The sequence below is a fragment of the Macaca mulatta genome, chromosome 8 (genome assembly GCF_049350105.2).
Source record: "Macaca mulatta isolate MMU2019108-1 chromosome 8, T2T-MMU8v2.0, whole genome shotgun sequence".
Taxonomy (NCBI): domain Eukaryota; kingdom Metazoa; phylum Chordata; class Mammalia; order Primates; family Cercopithecidae; genus Macaca; species Macaca mulatta.
The window spans coordinates 143,529,998-143,552,901 of record NC_133413.1 but is presented as its reverse complement, the minus strand read 5'-3'; the positions used below and the strand labels follow the sequence as shown (position 1 = coordinate 143,552,901).

Here is a 22,904-nt window from a genome sequence, read left to right as displayed (position 1 = left end):
GCAGCTGTCACCTCCTCCTGCCACCACTGCACTTTTTTTCTGCATTCTATAAGTTGTCCTGGTATGGACTCAAATTTGGAACACAGCCCTTTTATTCACAAACATGCTCACATACACATGTATGCACACACACACACACAGCCTCTGTTTGTGGCAGAATTTAGGATAAAGCTTTAACTATATGGAAGAAAAGTTATTCACAGTAAGACAAACAATTTAGAATTGTAGTTGTCTGACTTGTCATGATTCTTGCTCTTCTTTCTCTTTTCTCCCCACCCCTCAACCATGAATCCATCTTTAGTTTTAATACTTTCTGATTTATTGTCTCTTACTTATGTTCTCGATATTCCAGTACCAATCTCATGTTGCTGATCAAAGTCATTTCCTAAAAAACATCTCTGCTACATGTTACCTCAGTAGGCTTCTTGGACCATCATATCAAAAATGGCCAAGTTCCTCCTCTCTACTTCTTTATTTCATTCCAGGCACCAATCCTTAACTGATATTATACATATTTTATGATTTATAATTGTCTTTCTCTGCATTAGAATGGAAACTTGAGTAGGACAGAAACTTTGTTATCTTTACTGTTAAATCTGCACAGCCCAAAAGAGCGCAAGCACATCCCAGGGGCTCAATAGATGTTTGTTGTAAAAATGAATAAATGAAGTGAAGTGACTCTGATGCCAACTATTAATATCTTTTAAAAATTTATATTTCTGTATAGTAAATTATCAGGAGACTGCTTATTACTAAAAATTGAGTGTCTACAGGCTGAGTGTGAAAGCTGAGTCAGAATTAGCAGGATCAGGTCTGTGTAAGGACCGTGGGTGAAGAGCAGGTGGGCTGTGGCACCCCTCCTGCATCAGCCCCTGCCCACCACTGCCCCAGTTCCACGATGAGAGGCCCTTTTCTCTCCCTCTCCTGCTGCCTCCCTTGTTGTCAGCCTAACCATGGCCAGGGCTGAGGTTTGGCTGATAATGCTTCAGGGTTTTTGCGTCTTTACAGCAAATCCACTATTCAGTGGATCCGTAAGAGGGAAATTCTGTCTCGTGGCTGGACAATGTGCTAGAGTAATCTGTGCTGGTCCTGTGGTACCCACAGCTCACCCACATGAGCTCACTCATAAGCCCTGCAAGACCCCATAAATGTTGAGTAAGACCAGCCTGCCTTGGGCTTGGGATAGATTTGTGGTTGGTTAGAGGCACCCAAAGCCAACATTGGAATTCAGATTTAAATCTCCTGAACCTCATGTTCTTCAGTTGTTTATTTTGTTTCCCTGCCATGAAGAACCCTGGAAGGATGACCAGATATTCCAGAAATGGAGTGAAAACCCACCTCAGCCTTGTTTGTCCTCACAGCCCATCCATAGGCCATAGACTTGGAGCTGGTAGGTTTCAGGCACTATCTAGACCACTCACATATTTCACAGATGGCAAAGCTGAGGCCAGGAGAGGCTAAAACCAAACTAGCAAGAAAGGCTGGCTTAGAGGTCTATTTCCACAGGCCGAATGTCAACTTGAGGCGAGGTGAAGGGGAGACCTCAGCAGTCCTGTTAGCATCAGACAGAGCAGGGGCAGATCCCGCTTTGCCACTTTCAGTATGTGTGACTTCCAGGAGTTCAGTCGGCTCTCTGAGCATCAGTATTCTTATCTGTAAAATGGGACGAAAACACTCATTTCAAAGGAGCTTGGGAAGTCTGAATGAGAGAACTGTCAGTATGAAAAATCCAATTGACTTTCTCAACTCCAATGTCCTTTGCATTCTCACTTCCTTGAAGAAAGGGCTGATGTTATTCCCATTTCACTCAGAGAGGTTCAGTAGGCTAGGCAAAACACACAGCAAATATGGGTGAAACAGGAATCTGAAGTTCAAATTCCCACCAAAGTACCATTTCTCCCAGTATACAATGGGTGGTTATTAAACATTAGTTCTCATCATTATAGTTAATAACTGCTCAACAATGATTTATTAAGTGCCTACTGCATGCCAGGCACTTCTCACACTGAGGATATGATAATGTGAAAGGCAAACTGAGCCTGCTCTTACAAATTAAAGTCAGACCATAAATATCTACCAAAATCAATAAAACAATGTGAGGTCTTGGTAAGTGCTGTGATGGCAAAAAAATAAAGGAATGTGGTAGAGCATGACTAGGAGGCAGCACATTCCTTAGCTAGGTTCAGGGAAGACCATGCAAAGCGGGTGCCCTTGAGTTGGTATCTGAGTAACAAGAAAGAGGCAGAATGAGATAGTCTGGGGGAACAGCACTTCATGCAGAGAGAACAGAGGACACTAAGTCCTGAGATGTGAGTGTAGGATATTTAGAGACAAAAGAAAAGTAACTGCGGAGAAGGACAGTGAATGGAGGGGATGGGGAGTAAGGTGAGGAAGGGGAATTAGGCAGGATCCAGATGCTCAAGGGCCTTGGTGACCACAGAGAGAGCTTAGGTTTAGTTCTAGGTAGAATGGGGACCCACTCAAGAGTTCTACATATGAGGGTGACATAATCCACTCACTCTTTCACAAGAAGATGGCCTTGTGTGTTTAACTCTTCCTCTTGAGACATTGAACTGAAGGATTTTAGGGGCTGAGCCTGGTTCCCTATTTCCATATTAACCCCAAGAAGGCATAAAGATGGAATGCAAATCCGAAAGAGCTTTTCTCTGGCTGTCCCAGTCATCTCAGACTCCCAAATTCTCTGAGTTCTCTACTGGAGTCCTAACTTTTGGCGGTAACTCACTGTGTTTGTCTGTGTGTGCGCTCAGTGATGCTGCTCTTTGGGTTTGAGAGGCAGGATCCAGAACCCTGCACCCCATTTGGAGAGGGGCATATCCAGTGGAAACTAAATGTCACGTGAGTGTGGCCATTTTGGGACAGGGGTGATCAGTTCAGTCCTTGATGTCTCTTTTGGGGGAAGCCCATGGTAGGTAAAGAGATCACCATCCAGGAGTGAGTGGTCTTAGGAAATCAAGAGGACTCAATTCATTAGTTAACTAAGACTTACTGAATGGAAGACCTGGTGCTTAATTTGGGGGGGTCTAGAGTGTAGCAAAACCTGGTTTATTAAGGATCTCACAGCGCCCTGAGGAAGACAGGCAACGAAGCCAATAGGAGTGATCCCCATGTGCTGGGTGGTGACCATGGGTCCTATAGCTCCTGCCATGCAGAGTGGCCCACCCTCCACAGTCCAGCTCCTGTCCCATTCCAGTAAGACCGTGCCCTCTTCTAACCCCCTTCGCAGAGGTGGAGTGATGCTGTGTGCTATTGCTGGGTCCCCGGTGCTTCCACATCCCCTCTTTACAGCTCAGTCAACTGTCCCTCCATGGATGCCTCTTCAAGTCCCCTCTGGACATGCTTCCTATTTCCTTCAGGTATCTTGCCTGATGTGTTCAGGACGATGTTATCTCAATCATTCATTCTCTCCTTCCATAAGCATTCATCTGTGGCTTCTTGGGGTGAGGCCCTGTGGGAAGCACAGGAAGCAAAGTCCAATCAGGTCCAGACCCTACCTACCTTCAAAAAACATGCAGACAGGTTGGTGGGGGGATGCCAGCTCATTTCATTACAGAGCAGATCACAGGGTGAAAAGGGTCAGGATAGCACAATAATGGGATCACAGAGGAGGCAGCATAGCAATCAGAGATGGGGTGGTGAGAAGGAGACGGAAACAGGGAGGGATGAGAAGGTGTAGCTGGACAAAGAAGGCTTCTGGGCAATAGAAACAGCATGTGGGCAGAGAATTAGAGGAGCTGCTTGAACTTTACTAAGATGAAAGAGAAAGTGTAGGAGGAAATTGGGGAAGATTAGACTGGGAAGTAGTACAGGTAGTAGCCATGCCACTGAGGCCCTTAGATAGCTAAGGAACTTGGAATTTCTTCTGAGGGAATGGGAGAAGGCTTTTTGGGTTTTATGGTAGAGACTGAGAATCAGATTTGTGATTTGGAAAGATCAGATATGGAAGGTAGATTGTGAGGGGGTAGGGGGAAATCAGATGGTGAGACTCCAGGCAAAGAGAGAGAAGCAAGGATTGGTGGAAGCTTGGGCTAAGGTAGTGACAGAAGATGAGGAGAGAACAGCCATGAACAGAGACAGTAGAACTTGGAGACTGATGGTCATGGGCCACAGAGATGGGGAAGAGATCTCTGTTGATTATCCATCTTTTCCTTCTGATTTAACAAATTTGATGAATGATGATTTTATTAACAGAAATTAGGAGAGTTGAATAAGAGCCAGCTTTGGAGAAAAAAAACACATCAAAAATCTTGTTTTGGACATAGTAAGTGAGAAGAAGCCCATGAGACAACCTGAGAAGGAGTATCAAGCAGACCCTTGGTGACATGGGGTGGTGTCTGTTCTGGAAAAGAACTGAAGGGGCATGAGGGGCAACACAGAGGGGAGCTAGTTTCTGCAGCTATGCTTTATCTGAGCAAGGGGCTCACACCAGCTTTCACGCTCTGTGACAGAAGACAGAATCTTGTAAAATTCATGGTCAGAGAATTCACACTCTGACAAACCTTATCTGTCCTCTCCAAAGCCCATATTCCTATTCTGTGTAGGCCCTCATCTTGCGAGATAACAGAAAACATAATTTCTATGCAGCCTCATAGTAGAGTTGGATTGAAAGGGAACGGAGAGGGAGGAGGTTGGTCACAGGGTCTGGCACGGGACCCTTGGAGGAGACGTGGTTTTCGAGCTGGCGTAGCATCTTCCTGTGAGAAGACCAAAGTCTGGGCCGGCAGCATCACTCCTGCAGCCAAAGACGATGAGGGGAACCAAGTGCCAGGGGAAAAATTCTTCCAAGTCATTTATTTTCCCAGATCCTCAAGGATCTGAGTATTTTGTTTGGAAATAACTGCGTTGAGTTTTGAACTTTGTAAGGGTCTCTTCTCTGCTCTGGTGACCTCATACATTCCAGTGGTTTTAAATGCCGTGGCATGCCAGCAACTCCCAAATGTGTACCTCCCACTCAGGCCTCTCCTCTGAACCCTAGACTCATATGCCCGACGGATGTGGCATAGACACCCCAGGGACAGCATGTGCAAGACTGAACTCTTGGTAGGATCTCCAAAATGTCCCTCAACAGTTTTTTTATGTTAGTCAATGGTAACACCATCCGCTTGGTTGCTAATGCCAGAACAATGGAGATGTTTCTTCATTTCCTTATCTAATGTAATCTCTTAACAAATCTTCTTGACTACAGGATAATCCTTGGATCTTGAATCTTGTAATTCCTCTCCTTCCCATTGCTGCCACCACTCTGGTCCAAGCTTTCTCTCTACTCCCTGCAAAATGCCAGCACCTGCTATCCCATCAGTCTGTTTCTACACTTCCCCACCTTCAACTGATATTGCACCCAGAAGCCTCTATAGTCTTCTCCTGCCCCACCATGGTAATCTTTCAAAAACATAACTGTGATCTTGCAACTCCCACATTTAAAACACATCAATAGCTTCACATTGCCCTGAGAATAAGGTCCCCACTGCTGATGATGGCCTGATTCCTGCCAGCCTTTCTTCCCTTCTGGCCAACCACCACCCCATTTCCTCACTTTGCTCCAGCTGCCCGAATCTCATGAGTCAAGTCTTCAGGCAGGTCAAGCTCCCTCCTGCTCCAGACCTGCATCCTGAGATTCCTTCCGCCCAGAGTGTCTTTCCTGGCCAACACTTTTCCGTTCTTCGTATCTCTGTGGAAATGCTGCCTCCTTCAAGATCCTCCTTGACCACCCGGTTTACTGAGGATCACCCCCAAGCCCCATTGTTGCCTATTACAGCTTACTTTTGACCACAATTTATAATTCACTTTCCTGTTTATTTCCAGTCTTCTACAGTGTATGGTGGGTTCCACAGGGCACAGACCATGCAGTCTTGTCATCACTGTCCTCTCAGTGGACTTCTTGCTAGCCATGGTGGGCCAGAGATCTCACTCTCCTTTGTCTCCAACCCCTACTATTTTATTGGTTATATTTAATTTAAAATACAATATTTATAATATCATAATGTTTACGATTAAATATTTATAACATTTAGAATTTAAAGTATTTTAATTTTTAATTCTGTTTATTATGATTAGAGCTTTATATGTTATCCACTTCAAGGTACTAGTTTGAAGCCTTCGAATTTACATGGGACCTATTTATTTTCCACTGTGTAGAATAAGAAAATCAGTACCCAAAGCTTTCCCTTATTTTTCCTCCCTCCTTCTGTTTCTCTCTGTCCACTTCCTCACAACTTCTGTTGGCCATTCCATCACAGGGAAGGGTCTCCTCCTCCTCCTTCTTCTTCTTTCTTCTTCTTCTTCTACTTTCTTCTTCATTTGACTTTAAGTTCTGGGATACATGTGCATGGGGGAGTTTTTTGTGTTTTTAATTTCACCCTTGCAGTGGTCTGCCCGCCTCCAGCTCCTCTGAGTACTGGCTGCCCCAGGCCTGTGTCTTACCCATTTCTTTGTGGGGCTGTCTTTCCATAAGGCATTGGAAGTTTAAGTCCTACTCATTAGCATTTTCCCTGTCATTACTTTATTTTATTCAACAATGTATAATGTTCATTTATTGAGTCAGTAGGTTATACATCTAATGCTATCTTTTGTTTTCTCTGAACTTTTTAATGCTTGTCGACACACATACATGGAATATATTGTGCATGCTTTTGGTCTCATGGTCCTACTTTTTGTCTTCCTTTCCTTTTTTACTCTCTTTACCTTCTTCCTGTCATATGATGAGACCCCTCCCCCACCCCAACCCTTGAACTCATTCTGAGTAATTTGTTACCAACCCAACAGTCACACCCTCTGACTTTTCACTCTGCTTTGCACAAATGTGTGCATCTGTTTTGTTATTGTTTGCTTTGCCAAAAATGACACCATATGATATAAAAACAATTCTTTGTATCTACATTTAGTGCTTAATAATATGTAATGGAAATCTAACTAATATAATCCAAATACAGTCCCTTAAATAATCACATAATGCACCATGGCATAATGTAGCATTATTTATTCAAACCTTCACCTAACTGTGTGTGTGTGTATCTTGATGTGCTGATGCTTTAATTTCTATGGAATTGAGTCACAAAATTAGAATTGCTGAATAAAAGAATATATGTGTGTTAGTTCATTCTCACACTGCTAGAAAGAACTACCTGAGACTGAGTAATTTATGACGAAAGCAGGTTTCATTGACTCACAGTTCTTCAGGCTTAATAGGAAGCATGACTGGGAGGCCTCAGGAAACTTACAATCTTGGTGAAAGTTGAAGGGGAAGCAAGGCACCTTCATCACATGGCAGAGCAGGAGGAAGAGTGAGAGAGTGAAGAGGAAGGGCCACACACTTATAAATCGGCAGATCTTGTGAGAACTCACTATCATGAGAACAGCGTGGGGGAAATCCGGCCCCATGATCCAATCACCACCCACCAGGTCCCTCCCCTGAAACATGGGGATTAAAATTTAAAATGAGATTTGGGTGGAAACACAGAGCCAAACCATATTAATATGTTTTATAATTTTAATAGATGTTGCCCTATTGATTTATACAAATGCTGTGACAATTTGCATTTCCATCAGCAATATATGCAAACATTCTTTTCATGGAACACTTACCAGCAATAAGTGTTAATGCTCTTTTTAGATATGCCAGCTGGATGAATGTAAAATAATGTCTCATTAATTACATGAAATTTATATTAATTTTAATTTCCCTGACTTCTAGTGAATTTAAGTATCTTTTACTATGTTTATTGCTCATTTGGATTGCTTTATTTTATACTTTTTCCTATTTTTTATTGGATGGTTTGTGTTTTTCCTGTCAATTTGTAGTATGAATCTTTGAATATTACAGCTCTTCATTCTCTATCTGTGCTTATTGTCTGTGGCAGTAAAATTTGTATATTGGATTAAATTAATACTCTAGTAACCCTCTGCATTGGTTAACCAAAGAAAAATGCTCTGTGCTTCAAATCTATTTCCCTCCCATCTTTCTACCTATACTTGTCTCTATTTTCCCTCACTGTCCTGGGAAGTATCAGGGTAGATAGAATGGAGGAAACAGACGTTTATAAGCACATTCTATATGCCAGTAAATTAATGGGTAATTTATATGTTACATTATTTGATTAAATAAAATTGAAACATTTTTAATCTCCATTTTACTAATGGGAATACATAGGCTCAGAGAGGTTAATTTACTTCTCAAGGTCGAGTTAAGGAAATGTCGGAGACAAGATGTGAACCTGTATCTGTCTGGTTCTAAAGTGTTCTTTCAGATGCCCTCCTCTGGCTGCTAGACTCACCGGAGACTCACAGCCACCCTAAGGGACCATGGGGCAGGGTTCCCCATCCTCTTTCCACAGGCAAGAGCCCTGCACTCAAAGCAGCTGAATGACATGGTCAGGGATGCAAACTGAGATTGCAAACCTACAGCTTCTGTCTTTAAATCTAGAACTGTTTTGAATCTGGTGTCTGCTCACCTCTTTTCTCTTGAGTTGGGAGCATTGTGGTAGGTTGGCATGGGGGAGCCACTGGGCATCTCATGTCCTTCAGTGAATTCTCTGTTCTCCAGAGCCACAGAGGTAGCACCTGCTTTGCCAAGGGACTGCAAGGACCTCTCCCTGTCTTCAGCAGATCTTCCCCTCTGAGGGCTTGGGTGGGCAGGAGAGAGAGGAGAAAAACACATAACAGAGGGGCTCTGAAATCCCCGGGGCAAAAATAACCTCCTTTTCCCCCACCTCCACTCCCACCCTCCATCCAAGGGGAGAGGCGGCAAAGTTTCAGAAACTCTGAAATGACTCAAAGAAACAGAAAAATGTTCTAGTTGCCCAATATTTACATAAGGAGCTGGTTCAGTTTTCCTTCCCTGCTGTTAATCTGAGCTGGCACACAGATGTGGACACCTGCACACATCCACTCAAGGATGTGCACCTGGATGCACGTGTGTCATACGTGCAGACACAGTGTGTATGGCACCCATCCCCACACACCTCAGGCTGCAGCACAGCAGTGAGCGGCAGCCAGGGCTGCTGGGAGGTGTCCATCCCCAGGCTAAAGCTGTGTCTTTGTTCTTCACACAAGAGTCTACTTTTGGGTTTCTCCAGAAGCAGCCTCTGGAATAAGAATATAAGTGCAAGGGATTTGTAAGGGAGGTCATCTGAGCAATACCACTAAGGGAATGGGCAAGTGAGGCAGAGACTGACAGGAAACCAGTCAGGGAACATTGTCAACTCACAGCAGTGACCATGGGCAACTGGGTCACAATTCCACTGGGGAGTTCTGGGAGAAGGTGGACAGCACATCTCAGAATTGCCTCACTCAAGGTGGAGGAAGCTGAAATATGCACCAGTCAGCTCCCTTTCTGCTATGGTTGAGGGTTGCTGCCTGGAGATTATTGTGGCAAGAGAAACATGAGCTTCCATAATATTTTGTCCAATGCACAGGGCAAGGACCCAGCCAGGCCAAGAAACCTGCCCTTTACATCCAGAAAAAGGCTTCGATCCTAGTTCTGTTTCTTGCTTATTTGATACCTCGAATAATTTCTTTCTTCTCTCTGAGCCTCTATTTCTCTTATCTATAAAACCGGTAGAATACTTCCCCCCACACTATTGGAATAGGGATTTGATGAAATAATGCATGTCAGTGAACTTGTCCCAGATTGGCTCTCAAAAGAGACCGATATTCTGTCTCACCACCTACGTTATTTTCATTGTTTGCTGGTTTCCCTTTATCTTCCAGCTTCTGTGTTAGGATGCCCAGGGCTCAGTCCTCAGGCCTCTACTCTTGTCTAGGATACATGCCCTTGGCAATCTCATCCAACCTTAAAGCCTTAAATGTCCATTGTCACCCTCAGCACTCCCATGCTCATGTGCCTCCTTTGCCACCTTCAAAATAGACCTGGAATGTGACCACAGCTCACTTTCCCTGTCATTGCCCTGGTCCAAACACTCGTCTTTTTTTTTTTTGGATGCTTGCATTAGCTTCCTGACTCTCCATCCTTGCTCCCTGTACAGCTTTTTCTCTACACAAATACCAGAAGCATGCTGTTAAAATCCAAGCTGGATGATGCCACTCTATTCAGTCTGCTAATACCTTCCCATCACTCCTAAAGAAAAAGGCTAAGTCTTTACATAGATTTACAATTTGACTGGACCCAAATTTCAAATCTCTTCTCCTCCATGCTCTCTTCTGCTCGCTCTGTCTCAGCTACTCTCACCTCCTTCTGTTCCTCACACAGTCCAAGCACCCTCTTGCCTCACGGGCTTTGCACATGCTGTTCCCTCTGCCTGAGTGTTCTTCCCCCAGACATCAACCTGCCTTACTCCTTCATCTCCTTCAAGACTTAGCTCAAATATCACCTTCTCAGTGAGGTCTGCTTTATGCATTCTATTTCAAATTGCATGGCTGTCCCATCACACCTCCCTGTTTTGTTATTTTCCATAGCACTTACGGACATTTACTGTATTGTAACGTTTCTTCTTTTTCTTATTCATTGTCTATTTTCAGCCCACCTGACCCCCAGTAGAATATAACTCCATGAGCACATTGTTTTTTGCCTGTTCTGATCATGGATGTATTCTAGAATAATGCCTGATAGTAGCAAGTACTCAACCATTTGTATGAATAAACAGATTAACTAAATAATTAATTAAAGGTGTGATGATTAAAATCTTGATTTTGGGAATGTTATGTATCAATTCAATTCTTATTTCCACAACTTTCTGTCTGTTACCTTGTACACATTACTCATCTAAATCTTACTTTCCTGTTCTATAAAATCGGGGAGAGGATAGTACCTAACCCTTAAGGCTCTTGTGAAGAGAGGTGAGATAAGATATATTAGACATTCAGACAATGACTGGCACATGATATGTGCTCAAAAAAAGACAGATTTTCTTTTTTCTTCTTTCTTTCTTTTCTTTTTTTTTTTTTTTGAAATGGAGATTTGCTCTTGTTGCCCAGGCTGGAGTGCAATGGTGCCATCTTGGCTCACTGCAACCTCCACCTCCCAGGTTCAAAGGATTCTCCTCCCTCAGCCTCTCGAGTAGCTGGGAGGCTGAGGGATGCACCACCATGCCTGGCTAATTTTGTATTTTTAGTAGAGATGGGGTTTCACCATGTTGGTCAGGCTGGTCAGAAACTCCCTACCTCAGGTGATCCACCTGCCTCGGCCTCCCAAAGTGCTGGGATTACAGGCGTGAGCGATAGTGCCTGGCCAGGTTTTATTTTTTAAGTTTCTCTTTCACTTTCATCATCATGGCATCACAGACATTTTAGTGAAAAACTGAAACAGCTCATGATATACAGCAAATATAATAACCCTCGTCCCCAAAAAGGAATGAAAGTGCATATAAAAAATCAGTGTTGTCTCTACATTTACCCACATCCACACATAGAGACAAAAGTCCAGAAGGATATACATCAAAATATTTACAGTGGTTATTTTTGGAATTTCTATTGGATTTACTGGTGACTTTCAATTTTTTAGTTATAATTTTTAAAAATTTTAAATGTGTGACTTTTTAAAACAAAAAAGCAACAACTTTTTTATTTAAAAAAAATAACTACCTTCAATAAAATGTGGCTCTAACACTGATTCACTTATCCCCATTAAGAATGTTAATTGATTACATTTTAACTTTCATGAGTGAGAGAATTCGCACTCTGACAAACCTGTTCTGTCCTCTCCAAAGCCCGTATTCCTATTCTGTATAGGTTAAGTAGCAGTTTCTGTAGGTCAAGCCAAAGCTTTCTTTCCCAGCAACTTCCTTTAAGTCACCCAAAATAACATTGGAAATTACAATGTATAGCAACAAAAAATAGTACGCAGCATACAAATAAGTCACTCATTAATTATCTTGTAATAGCCAAAAAATGGTGGTTTGGGGTCAGGGAAGGGGCTATAGGTCTTTCTCTCACCACCTTGAGCAGCTTCTGCAAAGCTGTTATTTCCTGGCCATCCAACAGGCAAAGACCAAATCCTGGAAGAGAACATTAACATCAGGTCACGACATTGGCAAACAGATGGGACAGGGAGCAGACACCCATTCTTCATCAAAACCTGAGACCCCAGAATTCGGATGTCACTCAGTGAGAGAGAAGTCTATCCCAAAGAGACTGCACATGTACATGCAGTGACTCCACTTGTCAAGAAATGACTAAATTATGTTTTCTGTTATCTGGCAAGATGAGGGCGCAAAGTAGACTTTAAGTTGGACTTTGTTTATCTGTTTTCGTGACTGCGAAATTTACAATCCACTGCATTGATAATCAGAAGTTCCCTCTGGTAATGAGCTTCCCATTTGAAACCTTCCCTTCCCTTCCCTTCCCTTCCCTTCCCTTCCCTTCCCTTCCCTTCCCTTCCCTTCCCTTCCCTTCCCTCCCCTCCCCTCCCCTCCCCTCCCCTCCCCTCCCCTTCCCTCCCCTCCCCTCCCCTTCCTCTTTCTTTTCTTTTTTTTGGACAGTGTCATGCTCTGTTGCGCAGGCTGGAGTGCCATGGTATGATCTCAGCTCATTGCAACATCTGCCTCCCAGGTTCAAGCAATTCTCCTGCCTCAGCCTCCCGAGTAGCAGGGATGACAGGCGTCCGCCACTATGCCCAGCTAATTTTTTGTAGTTTTAGTAGAGATGGGGTTTCACCATGTTGGCCAAGCTGGTCTTGAATTCCCAGCCTTGGATGATCTGCCTACCTCAGCCTCTTAAAGTGCTGGGATTACAGGCATGAGCCACAGTGCCTGGCCCCATTTGAGAGTTTTTCAACAAGGCTAACTCAACCAGTAAGCGGTAACATCTCTTTTCCATGGCCCAGCCTTTGCTTTCATGAGGCAGTGGCCTCATGGGCCATGTGGAGCTCTACTTTTGATTGCCCAAGTCTATAGGGCATCCCTAGGACCTGGCAGCAAATGGACTTTATACAGAAATCAAGGGCAGGTACAGAAGGGAGGGACAGAGTAGTGGAAGAACAGAGGCGCTAGGAGAGGGGATTTAGGGAGATAGGAGGCTATGTGAAGTTTTCCTCTGACTCTGCTCATGGTCTGCTGAGTGCTAAGAAGAGGTGGCTACAGGCAGAAATACAACATTCAGTCTGTCCAGAGGAATTGCTGGCCTGGCAAGGGGGCCTCCAGGGTGTCTTATGGCAGCAAGGTTCTAGATGCATGAGTGAGTGTGCCTGTGTGTAGGGGGTGTGTATGGAGGTGGGTGGGAGGGATTCTCTCCCAGGAGAGCATATAAACCATTGGCAGTGGAAGGGCACCGACCAGTCAGCAGATAGCCTATGGCCGTGCTTGCAGGCTATAAATAACCAGTACAGGTGTGTCGATGCATTCCAGCTGAATATCAGCACTGCTTCTCTTGTCATTAGCAGGAGGTACACACTGTGGTACTGCAGGGCAGCATAGCTCAGGACAATAACCTGCTCGTAGGCTACGGCTCCAAGCACAGAGGGTAGCACCGTCCTGGGAGTGAAGTGGGACTTTTTGAGGCAGCCATTTTCAAGTCACTTTATGATGCATCAAGATGGCTGGGTCTGAATATAAAATGACTGCCCGTATTGCTGACTAATGTACTCAACAAATATTCATGAGTCTCACCTGTGAGCCTGACCTAGCCATACTCTCACCTCAGGGTTAGGGGAAAGGATTAGGAACAGAGAAAGAATCCTGGACGGATGAAGTGTCTAGGGTGCATATTCTATGGAACTAAGAAGCAGACGCTGTAATGGTTTCTCTTTTGGAGATGGTCTCAGTGGTCCCGTTTCCCAGAAATAATGTCGCTTCTACTGGACTCTGGGGTGATGGGTCTCCACAGCGGTTGCAAGTAGGAGAGACAGAAAGGGAAGACAGAGCAAACATGGCCACAAGGACACTAATGGAACCTTGAAGGCACTCTCTAGGACCTCTTGGGGAGAGTACAGAGGCTTTAATGAGGAGATCTTTGGATACAGAGTCTGAAGAAATGGCAGTGTGAGCTTTGCTCCAGGGAAGAGGGCCAGGCAGGAGGGAGAAAGCAGATGGATGTCAAAAAGGGTCTGCATTTCTCCCAAGCTTTTGGAAAGGAATATGGGGCCTCAGAGGCACAGCCTGAAGGCAAGCTGAGCAGATTCAATTGTGAGACGCATTGTAGTAAGTGGTGGGCCCACATGCTTTCGGAATGAGTCAGGGACTGTCTGCTTATAGTGGTTATTTTCCACCCCAGCCCATATGGGCTGATTCTGAGCTTCAGAGGAAACCACTTGGCAAGAGGCAGCCTGAGAAATCTCAAATCCTATACAAATTTCTTCCTCTTCTGCACGCTACCTGACCTCCAGCCCCAGCACATGTAAGCACACATGTGCACGGCACACACACATCCCTCCCGGAACAGCACGAGGGAGTACATCCACACGCAATCACACATACATGTGACCTTCAACTCCAACACATGTATACCCGCCCCCCTGACACCTACAGAAATAGAGCATCCACTCACTCAGCCCCTCATTCACACTGCGCTGGAGTGAAAAGAAGTCACAGAGCATGTGCCCCGAGGAAGCTCCACTGGACACGGGACCTTCTGTTGTCATCAGTAGAGTTGGGAGGGGCAGGGAGGGAATCTGCTGAAGTGCACACTAAGGAACTACTAGAATTTCAAAGCCTCGGAAATGTTGTTTTGGTGGGGCTAAAGGTGAAAAACAGGGGTGGGCTAAAGATGGAAAACAGGGGTGGGCTAAAGATGGAAAACAGGGGTGGATGGCTCTTTGATGTAGAAAAATGCCATGTGAGCCAACTGGATTAAGAAAAGCAAACTTTTCTCCCTACCCTCCTCAGGGTATGAACACAGGCTAGTTCCAGATGAAGACAACTTTCCTGATAACATAATCATAATTTCAGATTTTTATTCTGATGGGAAGGAAAATGGGTGGATGGCTCTTTGGTGTAGAAAAATGCCCTGCAAGTCTTTTGGATTAAGAAAAGCAAACTTCTCTCCCTTCCCTCCTCAGGGCATGAACATAGGCTAGTCACAGATGAAGACAACTTTCTCGATAACATAATCATAATTTCAGATTTTTTTTCTGGTGCGAAGAGGGAGGGAGAGGCCACAATATGGAAAGAGAAGAGGAAGATAATATAGGAACAGCTCTTACTAGGAAAGTTCCATGGGCTAGTGGGAGGCTGGGCTTGGGGAGAAGGATGGACATTGTAGTTGTCCAGTGGTATGATGGCCAAGAGCTCAGAATGATCTTGTGTTACTTATCCAGTGGTTTCCCTGATCTTTTGTGGGTCATGTTTATGACTCGGCCTTTAGGAAGACTCCTACTATGCAAGCAATTGGGTTTGGGAAAAGGAGGGTGAAAATCGAAGCCATGGATCGGGGAGGCATTTCAAGGAGAAGGCAGCAGGGGCAGGAGGCAGATGCTAAGTGAGGAGGACTGGAATTTAGAGGGCCACAAACTGGAGGTGGGCACAGGAGGATGGCTTGTCTGGACATCACCACTGGTCAGGTATCAGTGTTGGAAATGAATTCCAGTGTTGGCATGGTGTTGGTTTTCTTGCTAAAAGGAAACTTCCAAGGATGAGTTGGCAAGAGGAGAGGACACAGGAAACTCACCCTTCCATCACCTCTGAGAGGCAAAGAGTGACTTCCCAGGGGAGGGGCACAGCCTCTGCTATGAGAAAGCAGCCTTCTCAGTGTGGAGGTTAATTGCCAGGCTGCTCAGTGCATTTGGGTGTCAGTTGTTTATAGCTGTTGTGTGGGAAACAGGCTGCTCCAAGCTTGGATATCTTGAGCACCATGAAAAGCTGCAGTCCCTGCCACTGGGGGTGGAAGATCCAGTCGAATGGGAAGCTCAGCTCAAGTGCAGCCCGTCTAGCTGGGAGGAGAGGGCTCCTGGTCCCTGAAAGTTTATTGTCCAGGCAGTACATAGTGAGTTCCCCAGGCCACTGCCAGAAAATCTCTCTCATTGCCCTTTCCAGAGTTCACAGGGAGGGCGATTGACTTTCTGAGGTATGAGAGATGGCAACTGGAGCAATTTATTCTTATTAAAGGAAAAGGTGACCATAAAAAGGACTGAAGAGAGTCTGGAAAAATGAGGTCATTTATACAAGCTCCAGAGTCACAGATATCTGTATGACACCTTTCAGCCCTTGAACAACTCACTGTCCAGAGAAGGAAACAGGCGTGTAACTGATTACAAGTTGGTGTTCTAAGTGGTAAATGGCACCAGTGATATTCTGTAGGAGAGTAGAGAATCAAGTTTCCAGCTTCCTAGAGAGGCCAAGGCAGGGTTCACAGAAAGGGAGACACAAAAAGGAAGAGGAGGTCACCAGGGAGAAGAGAGGAGAGCATGCTAGGCAGGGCAGGAACGCCACCTGAGCAGGGGCGGGAGATGTGAATGAGGCTGACCTTGCAGTTGGGGTTGACCTCTGCAAGAAGCTGTTCTGAAACAACATTCTTTCTCAAACACTGCCAAGCTGAGTGTCTACAACCGGAAACACTAGGGTTTCTGCCAGGAGGCGCTGGCTTTGGGTGGTTAACAGCCCAGGTTTGCCTACTGCGTTCTCTCACTGCCCTTGCAGGGTAGAAGGTGTGGCTGGCTAGTTGGAGGAAATTCTGCATCTTTCAGACATGGACAATGAGTTGGGGATAGGTAATGGCTACCACAGAAATGTGAGTGGCCAGTGTGGTAGAGAAATGTTGTCATCAGAAGAGAACTCGGTTGAGTAAGTCCAGACGAGGCTGCTGTAACTGGCTGAGGAAGTTGTGTCCTGCACAATAGTATCGGCTTAGTTCCTGTTGGGGAAGAGTCATGGTGGAACTCCAGCCCTTGGTCTGCCCACCAAGCCACAAGCCTAGAGGGTGGGCCTCCAAAGAGTGGGGGACCTTTTTCTAAGTGAAACAAGGGCTGTGTATTGATGAGTAAATGTCCCAGGACCGCTGGCCTGGAGCTAGGAGTCCTATGTTCTAGTTCTGCCTTCACTCCCCAGGAGGCTCTGTCTCAACTGGAGAAATGGTTCTACTTCCCCACTGACTTATGAAACACAGTGTGACATAGTGAGTCAGAGGAGGAATACTATGAAGAAAAATACGCCGTGGACTTGATGTCAGATAAATGACTCACAGGAGACACCAGGGGCCAGCTTTGTGACCCTGGGCAAATTCCTCTCCCTTTCTGAGCCTGCGTGTTTCTATTTGTGAAATGGGGATGATAAACTGGACCCTGGACAACCTGCCATAGCTGTTGTAAGGATCAGACAAGTCATGAGCATTCATGGCCTGCGAGCACTCACAAGATGGTAGTGTGTGTGTACACGCGTCCAGGAGTGGAAGTCCGGTCTCTGATAAACTGTGTGTCAAGCCACTGCGCGGGAGGGGGGCGTATTATATCAAACCCAAGATTCTGCCAGCCCTGCCAGGAACTCCAATAGCAGGTGTCCATGTTATGTGGGCTGAGGTCGGCCAGGCTCAGCCACTGTCAACCTGATGGGGGTCTCTTCCTCCCTTTGAGCTTCAGTTTCCATCTCAAAAATGGGAGAGGAGGGGAAGTGAGATGATCTTAAATGTTCCTTCAAACTCTGACATTTTCCAAGAACTGAATTTCTATATAATTCAGCCTATGGTGTGACTATTTGGGACCTTCAGAACATCTGCTTAGTTCTCAATGAGGAGGTCAAAATAGGCTGAGAAATATTCAGCAAAAGGGAAGGCCCAGAGCATAAAACATGGTGATGCTGTAACATGAATATTTATCTCTATGTGCTAGGTAAACAGTCATGATGCTAATGGTAAAAATATATATATATATATTTGCATCAAATACCCACAAATGCAAGCCAACTACTTTTTTTTAATAACGAACCAAAGAAACAGGGATCTACTCCAACACTGGAGAAGAAAACACATTGTGTTAGAGTTGAGAGACTGTACTCTACACACAACTGTATGTCTCTGTATGTCTATTGGACATAATAGACATTCAATGTTAATTTTGACAATCTAGGATTTTCTCTTAAGATATCAGAACCTAACTTCCTCCCAACAATGCAGGATTCAGTACTAGCCTAGTAAAAAGTGATTAAAAATGGTTTAGAATAATTAATGACATGGTAAGTGTCCATATTTTATTTAAAAGTTTTTTTTAAAACGCAGATTACAAAATAATAGCAGATGAATCACCTTTGTTTACACATGGAAGTAATTATATGCTATAGGGATATGTTTTTAAACATACCAAGTCTGTGAGGACTGTAGGTAACAAAAATTGTACTATAGTTGCCCCTTGGTATCCATGGGGGATTGGTTCCAGGATCTCTGCCTATGCGAAAATTTGTGATGCTTAAATTCTTTATATAAAATGGCGCATTATTTGCATATAAACTACATACAGTGTCACGTAATACTTTCTTTCTTTCCTTTTCTTTGCTTTCTTTTTAGAGATGGAGTGTCTCACTGTGTTGCCCAGGCTGGTCTTGAGCTCCTGGGCTTACATGATTATCCTGCCTCAGCCTCCCAAGTAGCTGGGATTATAGAGGTGCACCACTGTGCCTACTTATATCATCTCTATGTAAATAGCTGTTCCACTGTATTGTTTTTCATTTGTACTGTTTTTTATTGTTGTGTATTTATTTATTTATTTATTTATTTATTTATTTATTTATTGAGATGGAGTTTCACTGTTGTTTCCCAGGCTGGAGTGCAGTGGTGCGATCTCAGCTCACTGCAACCTCTGCCTCCTGGGTTCAAGTGATTCTCCTGCCTCAGCCTCTTGAGTAGCTAGGATTACAGATGCCTGCTGCCACGCCTGGCTAGTTTTCTATATTTTTAGTAGATACAGGGTTTCACCATGTTGGCCAGGCAGGTCTTGGACTCCTGACCTCAGGTGATCCACCTGCCTTGGCCTCCCAAAGTGCTGAGATTACAGGAGTGAGCCACTGTGCCTGGCCTATTATTTTTTTTAAATATTCTTCATCTGTGGTTGGTTGAATTGATGGATATAGAACCCATGAGTCTGAAGTGCTGACTGTACATGGGGTTCATGCTAGATGAATAGATTTATGCTGCTCTTGCCACAAGAACAAAAATCAGATGCTAGATATGTTCATTTGCTTCATGGTGGTGACGTTTTGTGTCTAAATGTGTACCATAACACTATGTTGTATACCTTAAATATACACAATGACATTTCTTTAAAACATAAATAAATAGGCCAAGCTTGGAAGGCTGTATTTCAAAACATTATGAGAAGCTCTCTCTGGATGTTGGGGTTTGGATGATATTATTTCTCTCTTTTTGCTTGTCTGCCTTTTTAAATGATCTTTAATGCCTCTGTAATCAAAGTTATAAGTCAATCCAAGAAGCCATCTGGGGAAGAATTCCCAGAAGGATTCCACAGGGCATGCCAATGACTGGGAGGAGAGACCATGCGACCCTGCTCATTCTCCTAACTGCTAACACATGTCAGAGCTATTTGGGGTCCTGATGTCACCCGGCGAGCCAGCTCGACTGCGGTTATGATGTCATTCACTGCCTGGCTGGCGGCTCTGTGGCCAGTGAAGTCACGAGGGAGGAGAGTTCCTGGCGGCCCCTTATTCCCTCCAGAGCTATCTCCCGGCTTCTGTCCACAGGAAAGCACAAAGAGATACCCAAGGGGTTCCACGGCTGCAACGGAGCAGCTGACAGGAGCCGTGCCTGGGTCTGGAGGCCTGGGGGACATTTTCCGGCCTTAGTCCTATGCCTTCTCAGTCCTGCCCAGCTTACTGACTTCCTGCCACTGCACAATTGAGAGACAGTTCTCAAATCACAGCTGAATCTCCTGGACTTTCCAGGAGATTTTCATGGTCACTTTTGACTATTCCCCAGTGCCCTGGAGGGCTGACCCCTGACATTGCCTCATCCTCCTGATGCCTCTGCCCGACAGCAGCCCCTTGGTGCCCTGCATGGTAACAACCCATCCCCAAAGGGCCTGGGCAGATGTCCTTCCTCCTCTGATTGCAGAGGTGGCCATGCTTGGGCCCTCATGCCAGACTGTTTAGGTCTAAGTCCCTCCAACAGCAGTGTGAACTCAGGCAGGACCTCACAGGAATTGGGTGAAATGGATTTTTCACTGTTCATTTCTTGTGGGAATGACATGAAGAATTTTATGTACAAGTAAGTGGAGCAATACCTGACAGTTTGGCTTCTGTTGGGTGATTATTTACTGTTTGTTAAGCAAATCATCCACTTCTCCTGCATCTCGGAGCCCCCACTCCTTCTGGACATTTGGGAGTGCTCTGGTGACTTAACTTTCCCACTTAAACTCCCCCAGCCTCAGCTTCTCACTGGGGAAAGCGGAATGAAGACAGTTATTAATAACAAACAAATATCTAATACTAACACTAGAAATGGACTCAGAAAGGAACGTTCGGCTTGGTCTCCTTTCCCAGGTGCCATGGAGATGTTTACGGAGGAGGTCATTGAAAAGCCAGGCAGGTTTTCTGGGTTCTTTTTAGCCCAGCTGATGGAGCTGGACCATACCTCTATCTAAACCATCATGCACCCACATTTTTGATCCAGTTTCAATTCTTGCGAGCAAGAAAAGAGGTCGACAAGGAGAAGAATGGCGGGTTCTGCCTTTTTGGCATGTGGAACCACAACTAAAAGATTTTGACCCTGAAGTGTTTAAGCATGACCTTCTTGAGATGTCCAAGTTTAAGAGGGGACGAGGGACAAGCTCTCTCCAGCAGTCTCCTCCACCAACTCCCGATCACTACCAGCCACGTCATGACCCATGAAAGGGATGTGGTGTGTCACACAATTGTGTGGGGGCATCTGGGGGAATGAACTTAGGACATTCCTGTAACATAGAGCTAACAGAATCTTCAGGGAAAATCATGACTTTGTGTGGAACATGACTAGACTCTCATTGCCTGGGATATGCTTAGTTGCAATACATTCTCCACAGATTGTCCTGGCCAAAAGGCCTTGGTCCTAATTTGTCCTGTCTGGCACCCTGGAGGCCACAGCCTCATGGCCCAGGAGCCTTCGTAGCCTCAGAATAAGATAACTTGAAGGGTGGTCCATGGAGCCACCAGCGCAGTGCCTGACTCAGTGACACCTCTCCATGGTGGTGTGGGCTGCACTTCTGGTGTGCTTGGTAAATGGACGTATTTGCCAAAGAAGTGGGTGCTTCTGTCTTCCTCATAATCTGGAGGCTTGTGTATTACTTCTCTATTGCTAGTATGAAATATGACCACACATTTAGTGGTTTAAAGTAATCCATAGTTAGCGTCTCACATTTTGTGCAGGTCAGAAGACTAACATGGGCCATACCAGGTTTAACTCAAAGTGTCAGCAGGCTTGCCTTTGTTACAGGAGGCTCTGGTGAAAAATTGACTTCCAAGCTCCAGGTTCCAGGTAGAACCAGCTCCTTGCTGTTGTAGGATAGAAGTTTTTCTTTCCCTGCTGGTTGTCAGCTGGGGGCCACCCTTAGCTCCAGAGGCCTCTGTCCAGTCCTTATATGTGCGCTCCCATGTCTCAGACCCAGCAGTAGTGTGCGGAATCCTTCTCGGGCTTGAGATAGCTGCACCCTCCCCTTCTGCCTTCCTCTTCCTCTGACTGCTCTGACTGTGGCCAGAGAAAGTTCTCTGTTGTTAAGGGATCGTGTGATTAGACTGGGCCCCAACTAGATGATTCAGAAATCTCCTTATGTTAAGGGTCCTAACCTTCATCACATCTGTGAAGTGCCTTTTGTCATGTAACGAACAGAACCCATTCATGGGTCTCAGGCATTAGAGCATGAACGCCTTGCGGGGCCATTATTCAATCTTCACACACCACAGTGAATTCAGGCCCACGGTGAGAATGGACAGAGACTTTGAGCTGAGGATATCTGAGCTCTTCCTCACTCTCTCAGAAAGATCCATCGAGCACTCACTGTGTGCCAAGAACTTTTCTAAATGTTTAGGATACAAAATGGAAAGGCTAAGACCACTAAGAAGGAGGAAGAGGAAGATGAGAAAGAGGAACTGACTCTTGAACATCTATTATTGCCAGGCACACTTTCTGCATTCTTTCTAATGTCCAAAGGGCATCTCATTATGCACATGAAAAAGCCAGGGCGTTGGGGTTCAGGGGGTTGAGAAATTGGCCAAGATCATCCAGTCTCTATGTTGTAGTCAGGACTCACCCTTCCTCTCCTCTCTGACTCTCCAGACTTTTGACCTTCAAGATACCTCCAGTTCAGTCTACAGAGGAAGCACCACACCTGCTGGGACCAAGCCTGGGCCCCTCCCCGCCGGGGTTCATTTTACCTCTGCCCCCAGGGCTGAGGCTGTCTAGAACTGGAGGCATGTGACTCACCTTGGTTTGAGTTTGTTACCTTCCAAGGGACTCAGAGGTTTCCGGAGACGTCTGGAGGGAACAGCTGGCTGGCCTGTGGTCCCTCACCTAGATGACCAAAGTTCTGCAGAAGCCAGGGGAGACTTTGGTGACAGGAACGCTCTGGGCCCCGAAGTCTCCTTTGGCCAAATTTACATGTACTTGGCTCTCCAGGTGCACTCCTTCCTCTTTTTAATGACCCAGTGTACTATTTATAGCTCTTCCTTTAAAGGGCAATGAGCTGTGGTCTTCAGTCCTCAGACTAAAGTCTTATAAAGAACTTGGAACAAATTAAATGCTTTATACACGCTATGGAACAAAGTCAGAAAGGCCATGGTGAAAAGCCAGCAACATCCAGATAAAAAGTGCAGAATCACGAGATTCACCTCCAATTTTGAATATTCTTCTTCATTATGGCAATCACCTCTAGAGCAGTTACAGGGTAACAGATACTTTTGTGTACTTTTTATGTACATTAATTTATTTACTCCTTACAACGACCCCGAGAGATGGACATTTATATATTTTATCACTAACCTAGGATATGCTCAGAGATGTTAAGTAACTTGTTTTAGGACACAGAGCTAGAA

General features: G+C 45.0%; 1 long non-coding RNA gene across 2 annotated transcripts; it reads right to left on the bottom strand.

The window, feature by feature from the left end:
• Positions 1-37: 37 nt before the first annotated feature.
• On the bottom strand, positions 38-22,444 carry LOC144330854 (uncharacterized). Of its 2 annotated transcripts, none has more exons than XR_013397434.1 (4): positions 22,297-22,444; positions 11,905-11,966; positions 8,466-8,636; positions 38-3,466 (listed from the first exon to the last, which is right to left on the bottom strand). It is a non-coding gene; the product is annotated as an uncharacterized LOC144330854 (long non-coding RNA). The 2 variants fall into 2 exon arrangements; XR_013397435.1 differs by having other exon boundaries at positions 11,908-11,966.
• Between the last annotated feature and the right edge of the window lie 460 nt (positions 22,445-22,904).